The sequence below is a fragment of the Balaenoptera borealis genome, assembly GCF_965194805.1.
Source record: "Balaenoptera borealis genome assembly, chromosome: 13".
NCBI lineage: Eukaryota > Metazoa > Chordata > Mammalia > Artiodactyla > Balaenopteridae > Balaenoptera > Balaenoptera borealis.
The window spans coordinates 20,928,902-20,952,611 of record NC_138870.1 but is presented as its reverse complement, the minus strand read 5'-3'; the positions used below and the strand labels follow the sequence as shown (position 1 = coordinate 20,952,611).

Sequence of the window (23,710 nt, the reverse complement as noted above, 5' to 3'; positions counted from 1 at the left end):
CTACAAACATTTCTGGAACACCTGTTATGTATAAGGTACTCCTGGTGTGGTGAGGGGAACAAGACATGAACTATTTCTTGTATAGAAAAGGCATAAGTAGAAATTTGTCATGCAAGATAGAATGTGATAGTTGCTATAAGTCAATTTTGACAAGTATCTTTAGTTCAATAACTAATAATCTTTAGTTGAATATTTATAAAACAACACCTCTGTTTCAGGTGTATTGCTAATAGGTATTGTGGATACCAAGTTGAATTAATGAATCCAGTCCTCAAGGAGCCTTCCTCAAGGGAGTTGGCATTTAAACTAAAAATTACATCCAATAATTGAATATAGAATTTAAATGTTCAGAAGTAGCAGACTCTCCCAGAAGGTGTTGGGGAGTAGGACAGGGCTTCACAGCAGAGGTACTGAGTAATCAGGGTTTTGAGGCATGAATAAGAGTTTAGTAAATAAATCATGAGGGATAAAGGCAGTAGAAGGGGAGGCATTACAGAAAGAGGGAATATCATGCCCAAAGCTAAGGTGGCCTGAGACTGAATGGTCTGGGGTCGCCCTCATCCTGTACAATCTCTCTGCACTGTGGAAGGGTGTCTGGAGTATTCAGTAACGACAGGTTATGAAAGTCCGGGCCAAAAGCAAGGCAGATTGTCCATGTAAACTTTGTTTTCATGACAGCAACTTACATGCTTTCTCTTTAAGATGGACCAGGTTTTGAGTGGTCTGGTTCCTGACTCTGGAACTCATTATTTTGTGATCTTGAGCACTTTTCTACACCCTTTAGACCTCAGCTTTTCAACAGTAAATGGAGGTTCTGATATTTAATATAAAACAGTACATTGTCTTATACCTAGTATATAATGATGACTTTAATTATTGCTCTTTGGTTTTATTTATTTATTTATTTATTTATTTATGGCTGTGTTGGGTCTTTGTTTCTGTGCGAGGGCTTTCTCTAGTTGCGGCAAGCGGGGGCCACTCTTCATCGCAGTGCGCGGGCCTCTCACTATCTCGGCCTCTCTTGTTGCGGAGCACAGGCTCCAGACGCGCAGGGCTCAGTAGTTGTGGCTCACGGGCCCAGTTACTCCGCGGCATGTGGGATCTTCCCAAACCAGGGCTCGAACCCGTGTCCCCTGCATTGGCAGGCGGATTCTCAGCCACTGCACCACCAGGGAAGCACTGCTCTTTGGTTTTTTGATTGACCATCTGTTGGTGGTGCTGCTCGCTGAGGGATCAAGACATAACCACATTCAGTCAATGCAGTGTAGCTGCCATTCTTCCCAGAAGTCTGGAATTTCAGTGACGTGGAAGAGGACATGGAAAGAGCTCTGGAATGGGAATTTGCAGACCTGAATTCTGGTTCTGCCTTAGCCACAAGCTGAGCCTGGTGATCTTGACTCAGAATGTGCCCTGTGAGTTTATTCTTCTCTGAGGTGGCAGGGTGGGTGGGTGGGTGTGCAGTAAATGTCTCGTCTGACTCATGTCCTTGTTGTTATGAGTAGTTTCTGAGGAGCAGTCCAGTGACTTGAAAGAGATCAGCCACACAACCTAATTCCAGTAAAGCTTTACTCAATCAGAAATGTGCTTTTACATTTTCTCTTGGAGGGGAAAACTTGTCTACAGCAACCAAACTCCTTTTAAAGAATGGTGGTTTCCCCATCGTTGTAAAAAATGACAAAATGCAGTTAGTATCCCCTAAACTTCATTAAACATGCAGAAGGGTGTTTAGCCAGCCTTGCTCTTTCATTCAGAGATGGAGGATGGGAAGACGGGGTGTGGTTTGCTGGCCTGGGTGTGTGGTGGTAAGGTTGTGGTTAGGTGAGCTCTCAGGAGCATGTCAGGCTGTTGAGCTTCTGCGTATCAGAACATACAAGACATACCCATGAGTATGTTCATGGTTGCTGAAGTTTACATCTTGAGAAAACTTGGTTGGTATTGACAAGGAATATAGTGCTTGTTTCTACAGATTAGTTGTTATACTCATGAATAACGAGTGTTCATTCACAAAGTACAGAGAGATTAACATCCTGAAGAATATGTAGTCGGTAGGGCCACAGTCAAGGAGCGTAAACTCCACATTCCAAACCACAGCCCTTGGATATGATTTCCTCTCTTGACAAAATCTAACTGCTATTTTCACTGTACATTAATTTTGATATCATTTTGAAGTAATAGCATGTATGGCTCTGTAGTCTCTTAATGTACACAGTCCTCTCTCTCTTTCCTCTATTTTCCTTGCTTTGTTTCCACCATTAACCTAATAACCAGCCACTTATTGTACTGATTATCTTGTCATTGAAACCGTAAAAGCCTATGGCAGGTAAACCTATGGCAGGCAGATGGTCGCCCCAGTATGTCAGCTGTCTCGGATGTGGGGTTTTTTTTTTGGTGGGGGGGGGTACTACAATGTGCTCTGGAAAAAAAAAAACACAAAGAAAAGAGCCCAGATCATACAATTTGAAATTTAACAGAATGTATTTGCCAACACTTTCAAAGTTTCCTTAAGACCAAAATTCATTATGGAAGCATCTTTTGTGGAGTATGAAGTGAAAGAGAAAGGCGAAACTACGGTGTTGGGAAGAGTGCGGAGGTTGTTACAGTAGATTTTCGGTAGCAGTGTTTGTGACTTTGGCCTTTTGGTGGGTGTACTTTTGGTTGGGGTGCCGGGGGTGGGTTGGGCGGGGGAGGCAGGGATACTCCCAAGCTATTGGTTGCTTCTGCTTGTTCTCATAGCAGCCTGAGGGGGAAAAGTGCTTGTTTAAACACTAATATATTCTGTAAAAACCAACAATTATGGCAAGGTTTTTAAAAAAGAAAATTACATTCAAGATGAATGAGGGTATATTGAAATAATTACGTTTTAAGGTGTGTAACATTAAAAGATATTGAATACAATATTGACTGTTTTGTGGCAATAGCAATAATGAGATTCCTTTCACCTAATCTTACAATAATTGGGTTATTACTATGCAAATGAAGGTATTACTTTAAAAAAGTAAGGAAGCAAGACAGATCCGTGAGGCAGTCCTTTATCTATTCTTAAAGCTGTGCTGTCAATTCTCCTTAGACTGAAGATCCTTTTCTAAACAATTTGGAGATGTTCATTTCACTCCATGCCCCTGAAATTCCACTATAATATTTTTTAGCTGCCACAGGTAGCAGATCGGTGGCTGGTGATCTTATATTTTTTTTTAGCTCTTTGTGGAACCCAAATGAACAATTAAAGTGGATAATTATTGCCCACTGTCTTTTTTTTTTTTAATGAAATGTTGTGAATTTTCCTGGCCAAGATTCTTGCTGGGGCCCTTATCTCCACTTTCCATGCAGCTCTATCATTATTGTGTAGTGTCAGGTGGTACCTAGGCCTCTCAAAAGCCACCAGGTCATTTTGGGCTAGCAGACCTCTTAGGACACCTTTGTGGCTGAGGAAGTGAGTCCATTAGTCCTCAATCATCCTCAAATCAATGGTCTATCCACTGCTATCACCACCATGTCCATTTAAGCTTCTATGGCACCCATCAAATGAATAGAAATATTTGGGACAGTTGCCATTTTGGTTCATGACCCAGGTAAATACCTGTGTGTTCAGCAGGGGAATGGTATTTCAAACTGTTGATTGCTGAGGCTTTGGGTAGAAGGCGATTACATTTCCTGAGAATGTTGCACGATTTTTACACCCTGCTTGTTATATGAAATGCTCTCTGTATAACCAAAGATACAAAGTTCCACATTAAAAGTTCTCTGGTACTCCAACCTAGGGAAAGCATCAAAACAAAAGTCTTGGACTGAGCCTTACTGAAATCTCACAATGGACTTTCTGTAGTTTTAATGCTCTTTAGTAGTATATACTAGATTAATCAGAGCAAGTAGATTTGAGGAAATCATGAAAGAAAAATTTCATTTACCAAGTACTTTTGGTTCCAAGGATTAGGAGGTCAAGAAAATGTAAGCCTTATCAGTTTATTTCAGAATCAGTTGAGACGTGAGAGACTTTATAAAATGTCATCAACAACCGCTCTTTACCTTATGTTCTTCTGTAGTTCTTAAGGTAGAACTAGGCTCAGGGTGGCTACTGCACGTTATATTCATGCCATTCTCTGTTCAGTAGAGAAAACTTAGAATAAATTCATAAAATACAGGTAACATTTTCAAACAATTCACAGTCCTGAAAATATTAATTTTAAATCCTTACATTTTTACAATTCAGCTAATTTGGTTGGCTTCAATAAATCATTGTATGTGGGTAATTTTTATTAGATGCCCGTGAAAAGGCTCTTTGGGAAAGATGCAGAATTCTAGTACATCATTTGGGTTAGAATAAGTTATGCTGCTGTTATAAACAACCCTGAAATCTCATTGTCAAGATCTGTTATGATTTTAGGTGATTCTGCAGGTCAGTTATCTACCATATGCTGGCTTAGCTTTTGGAACTTCAGTTTTATGGCACCTTTATATATACCTGCTTGCATGAACTCCCAGGCCAGGGAGGACTGAAGAGTTGAGCACTGGCAATTAAATGCTTTATTCCAGAATGATAAACATCACTTCTCATATTTCTTTGCTAGAACTAATCATATAGTCATTCCTAGTGTCATTGGGATGGAAAGTATAGAGGAGAACTAGATATTGATCAATACTGTACACTGATCGCATCCAGTATTTATATTTTCCACTTTTTGAGAATCCCTTTGAAATATGAAATGCCACTTGTGATGTGTGGGTGAAACTTATAGCAAGGAGTGTAATGAATGATTTTCATTAAAAGCAATATACATTTCCCCCCTGTTCATTGATGCACTCATTTGTCTAGACTTCCATAGACCTTATTATTCTTGGGTTTGATGGGACAGGTTTTACCTTGACTAAGGTCACTGTGCAGTCAACCTTTGCAGATAGGATTATAGTGAGCTTTTAAAGTGTAGCTGTGACCAACCTGCAATAATGATAAACATTATAGAACAATGCCCTTTGTCCAGGTTTGATGAGGGTTGGTGGCATAAAATGCAGCTAACAGTTTCTTAGGTTGGAAATGGGTTTATTTGATTTGCGAAAGAAAGAAACATTAGAATCAGTACATTCTTCCTCTCATTCTGATAGGATCTACAAAGAAAAGAGAGAACACTTTAGTATGATGAATGCCCCATTATCTTTTTTTTAATAAGTTTTTTTTCTATGTCTGTGAGTCTTTTTTGTTTTGTAATTAGATTCACTTGTATTATTTTTATTTTTATTTTATTTTATTTTTGGCCGTGCCACAGGGCATGTGGAATCTTAGTTCCCCAATCAGGGATCGAACCTGCGCCCTCTGCATTGGAAGCGTGGAGTCTTAACCACTGGACTGCCAGGGAATTCCCTGCCCCATCATCTTTATAAACAAAGCAGAATATTTGGAGCTAATAGGTGTTTAGCAACAACATATGTTTGTATCTTATTTAACTTTTTGGGGTAGCAAACAAGAAGAGAACAGGAGTGTGTTTGACCTGAAGGTGGGGAATGTTTTACTACTTAGGTGGAACAGCTTTCTGTCATCCTCAGAAGGTAACCAAGTAATTTCTTTTAAATATCATCGTGAACTCAAGAATTTAAGCATATTTGATGAGCTTGATCAATTGCAATTCTCACCCTTTTTGAAACTCAGATTGTCTCATTTTTGACCAACGGAAACCACTTCGAATTGGCTTCTTAGTACTTTTGACATAACTGTTGTCATCTTTGATAGCTTCCTTGCTATCTGGTGTGTCAAGATGTTCTGCATTTTGTACATATACTGCCCCCATCTACTTCTCTAAGCAGTCTTGTGTTTTGAGCACTAGGTATGTTCATTTCTACTGAATTGGTCATTATTTATAGGCCTAAACAGACAGTGCTATTTTATGCACTTAGACTATATGTGAGGTCTATCAGAAGTTTTACTAATATTTTTAGAGAGCCATATTTCAACCATGGAAGAGTATCATCTTCTAGCTACCAATCACAATGTATACATTTAAAATGTTTCTGATCTTATTATTTCTTTGGCTTAATACTTTGGGCAGAGTCTTCTTTCACAAGTTTGTATTCATATTTGGCTCTCCTTTGGATAGTGGTGATCAAATCTGCTACAAGTTACTGTTTCTTCAGCCTCTTATACATAGAGTTCTGCTTTCATTATTTTAGCTTAATTGCTTCATCTTGATCACCATTTACCAATATTTATCTGCTGCTGTAATTTCCTCAGAAGTTGTCATATACATTATATTACTTATATATTTCTGTAGTTAAGCATTTAAAATTATTTTTTAAGTGAGAGAGTGAAAAAAATAAGGGAGTAAACATCATCATTTTGCTGAGCTAATATAGCCCATATCATAGTTGGCTTAAACGGTTAATTGTAGTCCTGGAAACTGCAGCCCACAACATTGTTTGGCAATAAAATATAGAAAGTTACAGAGTTTATAACATTCGCTTGTTCAGGAAACCCTTTACGGGCTGGGCCTCTTCATAAGGAACTCTTCACTAATATGACCAGGGAATAAAATGCCCCTACTCTTAGCAGCTGTGTAGGAGGAAAGAGGAAGGGTGGAGTTGTAAAATCTAAAGTTTTTGGGTTTATTAGAACCTTGGTTATGTATAATTTTCTTGTGCCCTCATTTGACAAGAATGCCTGGACCAATCTGGGTGACTCTGACAACTAACTACTCCATCTTTTCAGAGGATGGTGTTCTGCCCATCTGAAACGGATCACCTGGATTTGTGCTTTCAGATACATATAGAACCTCCCTTCCTCCTGTTTACCTGTCTTGCTTCCACTTTTTCAAGTCTTCTGGAGGCTCTAAGACTAACCAGAGGGCCATGAAATTAGATATATTATTGGATCACAGCCACTTGTGAATGATGCACAAGTGTCATGGAGTATTTTTAAAGAAATTAGGGTAGTTTTAAAAAAAAAGCCCAATGAAATTTAATAATAAGAAAGATGGTATCTCACATAGTCAGACATTAGAGGTAGGGCAGATTGTTGGGTTGAATTTGTCCATTGCTTTCAGCATCTTATCTCTGCAATTGCCTGAGCTCTGACCTCCTCTGTACATCAGCTTTATTCTTAAATAAAGCCAGTTGCATCTGCAGTTCCAGCTCTGACAACCATAGAGTTTGAGAAAGAGACCATCTCTTTCAGTGGTTCTCTCTTAAAAGTGAGGAAATGTTTTCCCAGAAGCAAATGTCACTTATGTTTCACTGGCCCACGTTGTGTCATACGTCCATTCTTGGATTCAAACCATGTTTCCAGGGGAATGCCATTCATAGACTAGTATAGGCGTGGGTTCACCAAACCATCAATGGAAAGGAGGATGGGATTACCATGATTGCCTTAAATTTGCAGGACCCACTGCAGAAGTTGGGCTCAATCCTTCATACTGCACTGCTCTTACATGCTGAGGAAGGGATATTGAGGAGAAAACCACATTATCTGTTACATTATGCCTTAGGGCTTATTTGTTCATTTGTATGTTCATTTGTTTGGCTGTAGCATGTGAGTAAAATAATGAACAATTACTGTTGGAGTAAGAAAAAGGAGGGCTTCTCTGGTGGTGCAGTGGTTAAGAATCTGCCTGTCAATGCAGGGGACGTGGGTTCGAGCCCTGGTCCGGGAAGATCCCACATGCCGGGGAGCAACTAAGCCCGTGCGCCACAGCTGCTGAGGCCCGTGAGCCACAACTACTGAAGCCTGTGTGCCTAGGGCCTGTGCTCTGCAACAGGAGAAGCCACCACAGTGAGAGGCCTGCGTGCCGCAGCTAGGAGTGGCCCCCGCTCACTGCAACCAGAGAAAGCCCGTGCGCAGCAATGAAGACCCAACGCAGCCAAAAATTAAAAAATACATGACATAAATACATTAAAAAAAAGAAAAGAAAAGAAAAAGGGAAAAAACCCAATCTGATATAATGTATCCAAAGAGGTGTGATTTGGTGGTAAAAATCTTTCCAAAAATCCCACTGATTTTTATTATTTTTAAAATTTCACCGAGTGTGGATTACATGAGCAACCTAATGTTATCCCTTTGTACCTCTAGACGAGCTCAGTGAAAACCAACTTCTGTGAAGTATGATTAAACTTGTCCTTAAGAGCTATCATCTGCACTGAGCTTTTGATTAAGCCATCTTTCCATGGCTTCTCCTCCCAAGCCCTCTGTTATAGGTCAGAGTGTCTTGGGCTCTAGCAACCCATATCCCCCATATTTTTCTAGACCCATGCCTAGAATATTGTCTGTTCTTCCCTCCAACTTTCCAGATCTTTCCTGTTCCTCAAAACTCAGCTCAATACTATGTCTATGAAGCCTTTTGGTGACCAGGCCAGTCTGAGGTTCTTTTTTCTCTTTCCTCTGAATACTTTAAGTATTATTTTCTATTCAGGTCAAATCATCTGCTGTCTTTGAAGTAGTTAGATCACGGCTTCTTTATTAATATGTTTTAATGACTTTGTTTTTTACCCATCATCTAACAAAGTATGTTGCAGATATTGCTCAACAATAGAGTTATTTAGTTTGACTGAGTACTCAGAGATGGGTTGAACTGCCTATGACACTAATATCAGAGCCAGGAGTTTCATCTTATTCATAGAGGTGGCCTGAATACTGTTTTCACTCTGCACTTTCAGTTTGGGCTAAGAGCTGTAGGATGAAACAAAGTTTACCAGCCTAATCCACAGATTGGTATGTAGTTCTGTCTTTATCCATTCAGTCTTTAATATATCAGCTGAAGGGATAATTTGGGATTACTCTCTGTTTTCAGAATTTAGTATGTTCTCAGGATTTTGCTTCTAATCAGGAATAATGTCTTTGTGTTGTAAAAAGTATTAAAATATTATGTGTTATTTTATCCAAACTAGATGTCAATTATTTTATAGTATACATTTGATCCTTGATGGTACTGTGGCTGGAAAGGAAAACAAGTCCTCTTATGTAGAAATGTGGCCTATTAACAATGGAAAATGTATTTATAGGTTGTTTTTCTATTAACAGTTCATAGTCTGTCTATACTGAAGGTATTTGGTCTGTTCACCTACTGATTTTTCACTGGTAAAAGTATAAATTCACCTTTAGTCCGTGAACATTAGCATAGGGGTTGACCCATTTAACTTTTTCATCTTAAAAATCACAGAGGCTTTTCAAAATTAGCAGGGGGCATTTACACAGCAAACTAGTGGAAAATGTTTTGAGCTTTCTTTAGCTGGTTTGGTTTTAGCTGCCACTTTGGAGCTTTTACACTTCTTTCCCTTTCCTACCCCATCTCCAGGAGGTAAACAAAGAAACAATTTGCATCAACTATAGAAATGCCTCTGAGATCACTGCTCTAAGAGTGCTGGGGATTTGGAGTAGAAATCCTGAAAAAGAGAAAAAGGCAAGGGTAAAAGCTCTGTTGACAAGGGAGTTTCATAGGCATGTGGTGAGAGCACAACATTGGACGTGTGAATACAAATTCTGCAAGTTTCCTCTCCTCTTGTGAAAAAAAGTCTAGGCGTGTGGAAGTTCTGTCTGGTTAAAGAGTTAGACACAGTGGCAGCTGTATAGCTTAGTTTTTCTTTCTGATTCAAATACTTCCCTGTTGGAGTGTTTAGCACCTTCAGTTCTTCTTGTCCTGCTCCTCAGCACATGTGGCACCACTGGTTGAGAGGAAGGCTGATGGCTGGCTCTGTACATGATGCTGAACGGTGCTTTATCATTTGGTCAGTCCGCTGGGCTTGAATGGAAGGGAATTTGAGTTCTCACTTCGGTGCAGACCATTAGCACATTCATCGTCTGCTGGCATCAGGTCAAGGAACACCCAAGTCAGCTTGTGAACCAAGTTTTTCCCTGGAGTAAACATAATACATATATTTGGCTAGGAGTCCAGCTGTTAAAAGATGATTTTTTTTTTCTCGGTAGGATCAGGTATTTGTTCATATTTAGATAGCATCTAAGTGGAGGCAATTTAGACATTTAATCAAAGCAAAAATCTATTCTAAAAAAATAGGAAGACCTCATTATACATTCACAGATCTGTGTATTTGTGTGCTCAAGGATAATAATACTGGGAGATGTTTCAGAGAAAAGAGATGAGTAAAAATAAGAAAAAAATTTCATGGATTTGAGCCCAAGTAAACGAAACTTTATTATTTAATTATAGTATCTGACTGTGAATATAAATGGGAGATGTAGAGCAAGAACTTTTTCCAAAGTTTGGATCATAGAAGACTTTATGACTAAAAGAGGAAATCTGTCACTAAGAGCTACAAACTAGAGGTTTGATCTTTCATAAAATGAATTGGGGAGTATAAAAAAATATTTGGGAATTGAAGACTGTCCCTTTTGTATATGCTCAAGGATTTTTACATCTAAAGTGAATGAAAACTGCATAATGTGGAAAATATGTCAGTGTCCTTCAAATTTGCCCCTCTGTGATAGCATGGTTAGGTGGGAAAAAACTCACTGATACACAGTGGAAAAGGACATGCTAGCTTTTACAATTTCCTGTTGGGAACTTCTTGTGGGCCAGTGCCTGCAATAATATCCATGGTTGGGCCATTTATTTGCTATCAGTTGCTACTTTTGGCACATGGGTACATTTAAACCCCGGAGTCTTGGTTAAATTCCAATGTAGATGAGTGATGATATTCCATCTGCCATGTTCTTTTTTTGCCTTCCTTAAGGAAATGAAGCATAACTGCATTCCCAAGCAGACTGTTCATATACTACAGATAAAAATTAATATTTTTATTCCTGATTGTGTGGTTCAGTGTCATCAGACCTCAGTTCTAGGCTCAACTCTGTCACTGACTCACTCATGACCATGTGCGAGTTAATTTCATCTCTCTGAAATGAATTTTCTATAAAAGGTGAACAAGAGCCTAGGTAATTGTTAAGCCTACTTAAAATTGTAACAGATTATGAATGGTTGTTAGTCCACATTCTTGATAAATGAAATAAGAGGAAAATTTTGTCCAGACTTCAAAAAGTTTTCAGATTTCTATTCACTTTAATGTATTAGAAAACATTCTCTTAAACATTATCTTTAAAGTTGTCTATCCAAAAAAGTATACATCAAATGACAGAAATATTGGTGTTTCGAATCAGAGTGATGTATTTTTTCCCCCTGTCTAATTCCAATTCACATCTCAGTTATCATTTTAGTGGAGGTATGAATGTGTATGTAGTTCTAAGTGGGGGAAAACAGGAGCATTTGGGGAGGAAACAGGACAGTATCTCACATAGCTACATTTATTCTGATGTTTAGATTTGCCAAATCCCACATTTTTGCAGAAATATTCAGTAGGACATGATTCATGACTCCTTTCACTCAAACTGGTAATATGATGACACCATCGGACTGTGATAAATTATGTAATTTGATGTCATACCTAAAGCAACCACTAAAAAAGCTGTACAAAGAGACATTATAGATAAATCAAAATTGAATTATAAAAAATGTTGAAGGAAGGAAAGAAAAAGAAACCAGAGAAATGAAAAACAGACAACAAAAAATAAAATTACTGGCTTCAGGCCTAACATATGAATAATTACATTAAACGTAAATGGTCTAAATACAGCAATTAAAAGACAGATTGTTAGAGTGTATTAAAAAAATAGCACCCAACTACAATGCTGTATCTTTATAAATTCTCTTTGAATATAATGATGTTGGCAGGTTGAAAGTAAAGATTGGATAAAAATGTATCATGCAAACATTAATAAAAAGTAAGCAGGAGTTGCTATATTAATATCAGATACAGTAGACTTTGGAGCAAAGAAAATTACTAGTGACAGAGGAGGATATTATATAATGATAAAAGAGTTGCTCCATCAAAAAGACACAGCAATACTAAATGTGTGTACACTAAATTACTGAGTTGCAAAAAATGACATATTTGAAAAAAGAAAGACACATTTATAAATATAGTTGAAGACTTCAACACCCCTACCTCATCAATTGATAGAAAACTAGATAGAAGATCAGCAAGAATATAGAAAACTCAACATCAGTAACCAACAGACTCTAATTGGTACTCACAGAACACTCCACCCCACAGCAACAGAACACATATTCTTTTAATCTAACCATGGAACATATAACATGATAGACCATATCCTGGGTCAGAAAGCAAGTCTCAACAAATTTTAAAGAATTAAAATCATAAAGAGTGTATTCTTTGACTACCATGGAATCAAATTAGAAATCAATAATGGATAACATGTAAATCTCTGAACACTTGGAAATTCAGTAACATACATTATATATATCTATGGGTCACAAAAGAAGTCTCAAGGAACATAAAAAATACATTGAACGGAATGAAAATAAAAAATACAACATCAAAATTTGTGGGTCACAGGTAAAGAAATGCTGAGAGGCATGTTTTTAGCATTAAATGCATACATTAGAAAGAAGTAAAAGTCTCTAATCAATAATCTTACCTCACACTTCAAGAATCTAGAAAAAGAAGAGCTGAATATACCCAAAGCAAGCAGAAGGAAGGAAATAATAATGTTAAGAACAAAAGTTAGTAAAATTGAAAACAAAAATAATCAACAAAAAAAGCCTAGTTGTTTGAAAAGACTGATAAAGTAGACAAACCTCTAGCAAGACTGACAAAGAAAAAACAGATAAGACACAAATTACCAGTGTGAAGAATGAAAAGTGTATCACTGCAGACCCTGCAGACATTAAAGGGATAATAGGGGATACTAGAAACAATTCTACACACATAAATGACAACTTAGATGAGATGGACCAACTCCTCAAATGACACTACCACAACTCACTCAATATTAAATAGATAATTTGAATAGCCCTATAACTATTAAGGAAATTGAACAAGTAATTTTAACATTTCAAAAGAAAACTCCACTCCCAGATGGCTTCACTAGAGAATTCTAGCAAACATTTAAAGAAGTAACATCAGTTCTACACAATCATTTTCAGAAACCCATTCATTTTATGAAAGTGGTATTACCCAGATACCAAAACCTGATAAAGATAGTACAGAAAGGAAAACTAGAGGTAAATATCCCTCATGAACACGGACACAAAGATCCTTAACAAAATATTAGCAAATAGAATTCAGCAATATATAAAATAACATATATACCATGACCAAGTAGGGTTTATTCCAGGGATCAAGGTTTGTTCAGTACTTGCAAAACTGTTGGGCAATTCACCATGTTAACAGGCTGAAGAAGAAATATCACATGATCCTATCAATTCATGCTGAAAAAGCACTTGACAAAATTCAACACCCATTTAGGATAAAAATTCTCAGAAAAATAAGAACAGAGAACTTCCTCAACTTGATATAAAGCATCTGAAGAAAACTGCATAAATTCTGTAACTAACATTACTCTTAATGATGAAAGATAGTTAGTTCTCTTCAGATCAGGAACAAGGTCAAGAATGTTTGCACTCACCAATTTTATTTAATACTGTGCTAGAATTTCCAGCCAGTACAAAAAGACAAGAGAAGGAAATTAAAAGCATAGAGATCAGAATCGAAGAAATAAAATTGTCCCTATTTGCAGTGACATGATTGTTTATGTAGAAAATCCCAGGGAACTTAAAAAAAAAAAACCTTTCAAAATTAATAGGTGAGTTCAGCAAAGTAGTAGGATATAAGATAAACATACAAAAATCAACTATATTTCTATGTAATAACAGTGAACAACTGGACACCAAAGATAAAGACACAATACCATTTATAATCACTCAAAAATTTAAATGCTTAGGTATAAATCTAACAAAACATGTATAGGACTTGTATGATGAAAGCCACACAGTACTGATGGAAAATCTAAGTAAATAGATATACCATGTTAATGGATTGGAAGACTCACCATAACAAACATATCAATTCTCTCCAAACTGATACACAAGTTTAACACAATTTCTATCAAAATTCCAGCAAGATTTCTTTTGTAGATATAGACCACATTATTCTAAAAATTTTATAGAAAGGCAAATGAATCAGAATAGTTAGAAGAATTTTTAAATAGAAGAATAAAGTGGGAAGAATTAATATACCCAATTTCAGGATTTATCATATAGCTACCGTAATCAAGACTATGTGATCTTGGCAGAGGGATACAAGTATATATCAGTGGAATACAATGGAGAACCCAGAAATTGGCCCACACAAATGTAAATTGATTTTTGACAAAGGTGCAAAACCAATTCAATGGAGGAACCATAGCCTTCTCAACAAATGGCACTGGAGCAGTTGAACATCCATAAAGAAAAAAATGAACCTTGACCTAAGTCTTACAACTTATACAAAAATTAACTCAAAGTACATAGAGAACTTAAATGTAAAATTTAAAAATAAAATTTTTATGAAAAAAATGGAAAATCTTGTTATAAAGCAGAAACTAACACACCATTGTAAAGCAATTATACTCCAATAAAGATGTTAAAAAAAAAAAAAGGAAAATCTTCAGGACCCAGGGCTAGGCAAAGCATTGTTAGACTTTATACCAAAAGCATGATTCATAAAATAAAAAATTGATAAATCGGACTTGAGCAAAATTGAAAACTTTTGCTCCATGAAAGACCCTGTTAAGAAGATGAAAAGACAAGCTACAGACTGGGAGAAAATATTTGCAAATTATATATTTGGACTTGTATTAAGGATTGGTATTAAGAGTGTAATCTTTCAAAACTCTAAAATAAAAAATGAAACAATCCAATCAGAAAATAAACAAAAACATGAAGAAACATTTCATGGGAAAGGATATATACAGATATCATCTAAGCACATGAAAAGATGTTTGACATCATTAACCATTAGAGAAAAGCAGAATGGGCTACAATAAGAAATAGTGACAACACCAAATGCTGACAAGGATTGCAGAAACTGGCTCACTCATGCATTGCTAATGGGGATGTAAAATGGTACAACCATTTTGCAAAACAGTTTGACAGGTTTTTAAAGAAAACTTTACATACAACCACCATAAAACCCAGCAATTGCTCTCCTGGGCATTTATCTCAGAGAAAGGAAAACTTATGCTCACACAAAAACATGTATACAAATGTTTATAGCAGCTTTACTTATTATAATAACCTCAAACTAGAAAGAAAGCAGTGCCCTTCAATGAGCGAATGGTTAAATTATCCAGACCATAGAACACTATTCAGCAATATGACTGAACGAACTGTTGATACACACACCAACCTGGATGAATCTCCAGAGAATTGTGTTGCTCCTATGATTTTGTTTGTATAATATTCTTGAAATAACAAAATTATAGAATTTGTACATTAGTGGTTTCCAGGGTTTAAGAAGGAGATAGGATGGGAGGGCTATAAAAAGGCAATCTGAGGGACTCTTATGGTGATGGAAATGTTCTGTATCTTAGCTATCAATGTCAATATCTTGGTTTTGATATTGTACTATAACGTTGCAAGATGTTACCATTGGGGGAAACAGGGTAAAAGATACAGGGGATTTCTCTGTATTACTTCTGACAAATGCATGAAAATTTACAATGATGTCAAACTAAAATATTTGATTAAAGAAAAACACAACCTTCTAATGGCTTCTAGTTTAAAATTCAAAGCCTTTCCTTGGCCTTTTCCAACATCATTCATGTCCTACTTGTCTCCCCCTGACATATCATGCTGCAGCCACAGTGGCCTTTTTGCTGTTCCTCCTGCACATGCTCAGCAGGCTGTCACCACAGGACCTTTGTGCTTGCTATTCCCTCGGCCTGGAAAGTTCCTCCATCTGGCTTACTCTCTTTATCCTGGTCTCTGCTCAAATGTCACCTTATCAGAGAGGATTTTTCCTTGAATAGTCTCTCTAAAGTAACACCCCTGTCACAATCTATTCCCTTACTTGGATTTATTTGTCTTCTCTCATTAGAAACAGGTTTGATGCTTTTAAAAATTCCAAGTTTTTAGGATAGGAACCTTAAGTCCCCTACTATGCCTACTCTTTTCTATGTTTTCTTCTGGGATTTGGAGCATTTGATTTTCAAAAACAAACCAAACGAGCTGATTCATTCTATTTTCTTTCCTTCTGCTGATGCTTCTATAAATTTCTAGATGGAATTTAAGAGTTCTGTGGTAGTGGATGTTGTGTATTCTGTCAGGTTCAGTTTGTCACAATCTTCTGGCATTTCCCCAAACAGCTAAGATTTGAGAGTCAACTTCCTCACACCGTGAATCTGCCTCTAAGTGACTTAGCTCTAATTCTCTTCTAGGCTTGTTAATCAGTTCACAGTGTAAAGACACACTTTAAGAGGATCCTTGGAAGTCTTGGACAAGCTTCCCCGCGTGTGGCAGGTATGTGTCTACACACTGAATGTGCAAGAAATGTAACTTGTTTTATTCGTCTATAGTTAAATCTAAATTATATTTTAACCCTTCATTTGACCATGTGGACTCAATTTGAGGTTGCATCCTAATTCTAGGTAAGGTTATGAGGGCAAGGGGTGACATATCTGCTCCTAGGCTGTCATCTCTCTATGAGTCATGTTTGTCCTCTCATCCTTTGTCAGTACTTGTGAGCCATTGCTGAGGCAAACTTTGGTCTTCCTTCGAGGATCTTCTCTCCTTCTCTTGGCTTCTTCCAGATACTTCCCGGGCACATGAGGGTGTGCTCCTGCTAAACTGGAAGAAACTCTCTGGGGTGGCATAAAGCTCTTTGCTCCTTGCATGCCACTCTGAAGCACGTGGTCCTTGTTCTGTTGCTTCTGAGTCATGCTATTGTGGGAGGTCCTTGGCAAAGCTGGTCAGGTCCATCTACCTGGACATATTACTTGGTCATTTGCAAGGTCCAGACTCCATCCAAGAAGGAAAATCCTTTCCACCCTCCATTATCTCCTACCAACATATTTGGGATTTCTCTCTGTAACAGTACTTCGAACAAGCACAACTTAGGAAATCGTTTAGTTTTTTTCTTGTTGTTTCTTTAAAATGAATTGGGGAATGGAGGTGGGTATTCCCATGCCTCTGGATGAAATTTAGGTCTCAGGTAGGCTCCATACCTAATAGGGATTACCCTTAGATTAAAAAAAAAATTCTATCCACACTTTAAATCACAGACATTCAGAAATTAGAATGTCCAATCTCAGACCATAATCGTAGCTTCAAAGTTCATTTAATATCAAATCATCTCTCCTCTTCTCTCTGAGGCCCATTTTTTGGATTGGGCTATTGCAGTGGGAGAGGGTGTGTTGTTTTCTTTCTCTGTCACCTCCTCCCCAATTGGCTAGCTGCTATTGCTAAATCCTTAGGGGTTGGAACATGGGAAGGAAAGGGAAAAGAGTGGCTTAGGGTTGTTTCTTACATGAACTGGTGCTATGTTAAGCTGGCTCCAGCTTTCTGGGCCTGGCAGATGCTTAAAACTGATAGTCACTTGGCCACTTTGGGGGGACTTTGGTTGCTTCCCTTGCTGGACCCATTTGTCTTCAACTCTCCTGACTTGGACAAGGCTTCTCCTTCAGCTGTCCACTTCCCACTCAGCTCCTAGTTTTCAGCTAATCCATCCCACATGAACTCATATTTAGTGTATCAAGAATACTTCCCGATGGTCATCTTGGGCTTCAGTCTGGCTGTCTCATCCCTGGCCCACACCAGCTTTGTGAAAACATGCATCTCATGAACCTCCAAGGGCAGGAGGGGTTGAGGGTACTTCTAAAATTCCAGAGCTGCTCCTAGCCTTACCCTCTTGTCCTCCCGATTATCAAGGTGGGAGCCAGTCTGCAGTCCATTGGGTTTCCCAAAGTCCAGGCTGTCTAAACTATTCCTTTGAAGCCTCTCTAAAGATTTGAGAGAGAAAATAGTCCCTTCCATCCCTCTTGCTTGGGGTGAGGTGGGACTTGCCATAGGGCAGCAGCTCAATCCAAGAACCATTTCATAATGCTTTTCCTCACCTCTATCCTTTTGATCCTTTACATTCTCTGGTTGGCTTTTAGAACCATCCATCCAGTTCTTATGATTTTTTTTTTTAATCTGGATTTTGATCTAGCCCTTTACTTTGGGATTTCATGCCTGTTCAATGAAGGTGCCTCAGTTGAATCTTCCAGTCTAATATCTGGTCATTCCAGCCCCACTAGGAGGAGTTAGGGTGGTGGGGAGAGGGTAAAGTTTCAGCCACCCACCCCCAACTTGGCACCTAGATTCACTAATGTCCGTACATGCCTTGACTACCTTATTCTCCACTCAGAGGTATCTAAATCTGCTCTTAGCTTAGTAAATAAATAGGAGGGTCTCTTCTAAGTCTGTTTCCAATGCATGAGAATCATTCTAATCTCTCAGAGCGTCTTAGGCTTTTGAAACTCGAAAACCAATAATTGACATTCCTCCTTCCCCCATGCTTCCCTGCTCTGCCAACAATTTTCTTATGAAAATTGAGCGTAGAGTATAGCAACTTGGCTGACTGAATGGAGAAAGAAGCAAGATTCAAGGAAATGAAATAAAATACTTCAAATATTATACCCTATATGATAAAAAATATTGCCTGCCCTCTTTTGAGTATCTATGATGTGATTTTTAACCCTTATAATGGCGCTGCATCCTTTATATTAAGGATTTGACATTTGAGGAGACCAGGTATATTAGTTTGCTAGGGCTGCTGTAACAAAGTACTACAAATGGGGTGGCTTAAACAATAGAAATGTATTGTCTCACAGTTCTGGAGAATAGGAGTCTGAAATCAAGGTATTGGCAGGGTTGGTTCTTTCTGAGGGCTGTGAAGGATCTGCTCTGGGCCCCTCTCCTTGGCTTGTGGATGGCATCCTCTCCATGTCTCTTCACACCATCTTTCCTCTCTGAGTGTCTGCTCTATGTTCAAGTTTCCCTTTTTTCTACGTACACCAGTTATATAGGAATAGGGCCCACACTAATGACCTCATCTTAACATAACTAATTATATCTGCAATGACCCTATTTTTAAATGTCACACTCTGAGATACTGGGAGTCAGGACTTCAACATGTGAATTTGGGGATGGGACACAATTCAACCCATAACACCAGGGTTCAAAGAGGCTCAATAACTTGAACGTCACACAGACCTTGAAATGCCATTGTGGGGATTCCACACCATGATGGTGTGATTTTAAAGTTCGTTCTTTCTGCTGTACTGCACTTCATCTCAGGTGACTCTTGCATGCAGCCCTGTGCAATGAGGAGAATGCTGTTACTCCTTTAAACAACCAAACCAGACTGGCTGGGGCATGGATCCACACAGCAAAGGAGTTCAGACTTAGACATAGATCATACTATCACAAGAACTCAGGATAACATCTTAACACAAAGGAGGAACAGGAACGTGTTTGTGGAGAGGTTCAATCTAATACCATCATACCATAGGCTAGAAAATGAAGTTATACCTGAACTAGAGGTATAGATTATGAAGAATTCAACTGGCTCTGAAACTACTAAAGTGGTGTCAATGTGAGTTCGGTGATGTTATTCCTATGGCCTGTGGTTTGTGTTTTTGGTGTTCCTGACCTGTATTCATATCTAAATATGCTGTGTGTACATGGTCTACTCTATGTAGAGCATATTTAAACAATGTGTAATAAAACAAAATATTTAAATAATGTAAAAGAAAAAGAATAAAATGTTTGCTATAAAGTTCCTGCAGGCATTTACTGGATAGTGATAATGATAGTTTTACTAAAAAAAGTATAAAATATGTTCAGCTTCAATGAGGATTATATTTAGGAGAATTATCAGATTATTTTGGATATTTTCCTCATAAAAGCAATTCTTTAGTGCATCCTATGTGGAAGATAGAAATTGTAATAGTGATTTGGAAACGTGGCTTCATGCATATGAACATAATTTGAATCTTGTAGTATTTAGCACTGTTTTATTCCAGATGGCAAAACATTTTTATTATTCCTTTCAGTTAGTGCTTGAAATATATACCTATGGAAATAAGTCCATTATAAGATTTTTCTTGCCAAAACTCTAATAGATGCTCACTTACTGAGAAATATGTGTACTGAGAAATATTTAAGAAAAATACACTTTAATGAAGCTGCACTAATGATATTTATTTAGCTAATTGTGTACAGGAATCTAAACATGATTTCAAGTAAAGTAGACTGTTGGCCATGTAAATAAACCTGGCACAGGTATGCAGAATTTTAAGAGAATTAGATAGCAGATTTAATGAAAATTAGAGTAAGCCTCAAAGAAATATTTTATTATAAATTAGATTTCCCATTATAAAACAAATACAGCCACATAGCAAAAATATTTTAAAGTAAGGGTAAAAAATTACTAACAATACCAATGACCAAAAGCAATAACAGTAATCTTTTGGTATATTTACTTCTCTTCCTTTTTCATTCATTTGTTCAACTAAGGATTACTGAGCACTTAATTCAGGCACTTGGGAGATAAAGATGGCTAGGACAGGGTTTCTGCCTTGAAGGAGATTTTAATTTATCAGGGGAAACACATCACGGATGAGTCCTTATAATAGGTCATAAGTATAATACTGGAGGAGAGTGGGCCAAAGAACTTGCTATCAACTCTGTTGTCAGGTCCGGGAAGACTTTAACATGTAAGTTGGGACAGAAACATTAGAAGAAATCTGTTAGCCAGAAAATAGAAGAAAATACACTTCAGTTAGAGGAAAGAACATCTGCTGAAATAACATCATAAGGAACTGTAAATAATGCAGCACCTCTGGAACCACAGAAAATGAGGTTGGAGAAGTAGGTGGAGGTGATATCATGGAAGGATTTGTACCAATTATACTACTGGCAAGAAAGATTTTCAAGTAGGGAAGGGATATGTTTAGAATTTCATTTTAGAAAAATTGTTTATCAGTAATATGATTGGATGGACAGCTTAGAAACTGCAGCCCTCAGGAGCTAAGGGTTTGGTAAGGAGTGAGATATACCAAGAAGCTGAAATAAAGCTTAAATAAAAACCGCTTGGCTTGCATGGGCCTCTAGCAGTATTTTGGTGGAGACTGTAAAACGTGTTCTTGTGGTCCTGTGTTTTTATAAAATTTGCCAAGAGTATGAGTTTTTAACTTCAGTTTGTTATGAGTGCTTCCTCTTTCTATAATATTTACTACCCCTCTGTTATGCTTCTCTTAATGTTGGGTAGCATTGGTAACACACATTTTGTACCCACAATTTTACCTTCTTTTTCTTTAAAGAGCCCCCAAATTGTATAAGCTTAGGCCTCACTTTTCAGATCTAGTCCCAAGATGATATTGAAGGAGTCCAGAAGAGGGATGGCAGATTCTTAAACCAAGATTGTAGCTGTAGAGATGAAGTAGAAAAAGATGTGGAAGGCTAAGGGGGAGGAATTACTGGCTCTGTTGGTGTGAGGGAAAGGATAGTGTCAAGATTTCTCCCTTCTATAACTTGATGAATAGTAAGGCTGTTAACAGAAAAAAAAAAAATGCTAGAGTCAGGTCACTGTCGAAGGTAACAGTTTATTGAACATCTTTATGTGTATGTATGTTTTCACATTTTTGGATTTACAAAAGTTGATTTACTATATCAAAGTGTGTAAGTATTTTAATGCATTTTGTTTTCTGTTACCAAATTGCTTTCCAGATAGACTGTGCCACTTAACACTGCTGTAGTTAGTGTAGACGTGGGTTTTCTTGTCTACACTTCCACTAGCATTGAACATTATAATTTTAATTTTTTTAAACTAAATTATTGGGTAAAATCAGTACCTCCTTTTCATTTTTCTATAAGGTGAGATAAATGTGATCTGTTATTGTGAGCTCTCCATAGGAATCTGTTTTTCAGGGGTAGTTATTGTGGTTTTTTCCTGATAGTGATTTAGGAAGCATTAGGAGGTAGTCCTAAGTCTTTTATGAGAGCAGTCATTACTATACATTCTAAATGCATGCATACATATCTATATTATAAAAGCTAGAAATATATGAGGCTAAAACAATTTTGTAGATGAGATTGTTTTAGACCAGGTGTCAGCAAACTTTTTCTTATAAGGACCAGATAGTAAATATTTTAGGCTTTGTAGGCTAGTAGGTGAAATTGAGGATATTATGTAAGTACTTCAAGAGAGGAAAAAAATTTCCACAAAATTTTTATTGACACAGTTCAAAATATAATAGTAATAATTGAGTAAATTTTTAATAATAGAAGTCTTATAATGAGAAAAATTGAATTCTTTTCTGGGAGGGGAGACATTTCACTTAATTGTAGTTTAGTGTTAATGTTCTCTATCATCAAATTGATTATAAATTTTCATTCATTAAACCATTCTTATTTCATAGGTAGTTGAGCTGGATTTGGATCACAGGCCATACTCCTGGTTTAGACAATGAAATTTATGTCATTTTCCTGTTAAAATATTTGGTTTGATAATAAGTTTCATTTCTGTTGCATACTTTATTTGAACCTCTGGCAATCTACAACTTGCAAAACACTCATCAAAATGCATGCGTGTGTGTGTGTGTGTGTGTGTGTGTGTTACATGTATGTGATGTGGACCATTTTATTCTTTATAGCCAATGGAATTTAGGATATATTTGGGGTAGCAGTACTTTTACAATGAAGCATTTTGTCTGTTTAGATTAAGAGACCAGAGAAGTGAAACAGGAAACTAGACTTGGCAGGTACAAATTTGGTCTGTCGGTATATGTATTGGAATGATTTTGAATGTTCCCTGTTGTTGACTTTGAGTTGACTATAATTGGTTCTGTTCATTAACGTCTACTTCTAACCATTGAGGGTTTGTGCTTTGGCTTTAGCTTTGCTCTTGCTCAGCTACTTTCTAAAAAGTCTTATTTCTTCTTCTACCTCCCTCAAAAACTTGATGTCTTGAAATTTTTTTTTTTTTTTTAAGCTGTGTTGGATCTTCGTTTCTGTGCGAGGGCTTTCTCTAGTTGCGGCAAGCGGGGGCCACTCTTCATCGCGGTGCGCGGGCCTCTCACTATCGCGGCCTCTCTTGTTGCGGAGCACAGGCTCCAGACGCGCAGGCTCAGTAGTTGTGGCTCACGGGCCCAGTTGCTCCGCGGCATGTGGGATCTTCCCAGACCAGGGCTCGAACCCGTGTCCCCTGCATTGGCAGGCAGATTCTCAACCACTGTGCCACCAGGGAAGCCCTGAAATATTTTTTTATAATTCACATTTCATTTGCTAAGAATTCTTGTGGCAGCACCACCCAGTTCCTATGGTTTCAAGAAAGTAAAGGAGGAGGAAGGAAGAAAAGAAACAAAATAGAAAGACATGAAAATTTAAAAAGCTAATAAGCAGATCATTTCGCCCACTTTAGAGATTGGGATATCCACCTCAAAAGTTTCAACGGGAATTTGATTCCTAAATCTAAGACCAATTTTCCCTTAAACTCTTAATGAGTAGTTTGAGGAGTCAGTAAAAACTTCGGTAAGTTTAGTTACTTTCACAAATATGCTGAGTTATGGATTGGATTTAAGAACTGACAGTTGGACTCCAAGTTTATGTTTTATCTTTTTAGTCAATATGAGTGCACAGAATTAGTATATTTCTAATGCATATTCAAAGATAATTCAAATGGATGAACTCAATATGAAAACCTCATATTAAAAAATCTAGAAAACTTTTCTTACATTATGAGTGCATAGAATATTTTGATTTAATATTTTGTTTAGTGGAGAAATATGCTGTACCTATTTATACAACACACACAAGCTATGTGTAATTTTTAGAGATAATGTATTATTAGATTACAATTTGTATGTTTCTGAGAGTCAGCACAGGAGAAAAATCCATCAAAA

General features: G+C 37.4%; 1 protein-coding gene across 1 annotated transcript in view; it reads left to right on the top strand.

Annotated features, from left to right (window-relative positions):
- Nucleotides 1-23,710, top strand: part of SOX5 (SRY-box transcription factor 5) — a 993,423-nt gene that overhangs the window by 119,388 nt on the left and 850,325 nt on the right. The window contains exon 2 of the mRNA XM_082351965.1: nt 16,205-16,286. The gene's annotated coding sequence lies outside the window, so the exon portion shown is untranslated. The remainder of the gene's footprint in view (nt 1-16,204; nt 16,287-23,710) is intronic.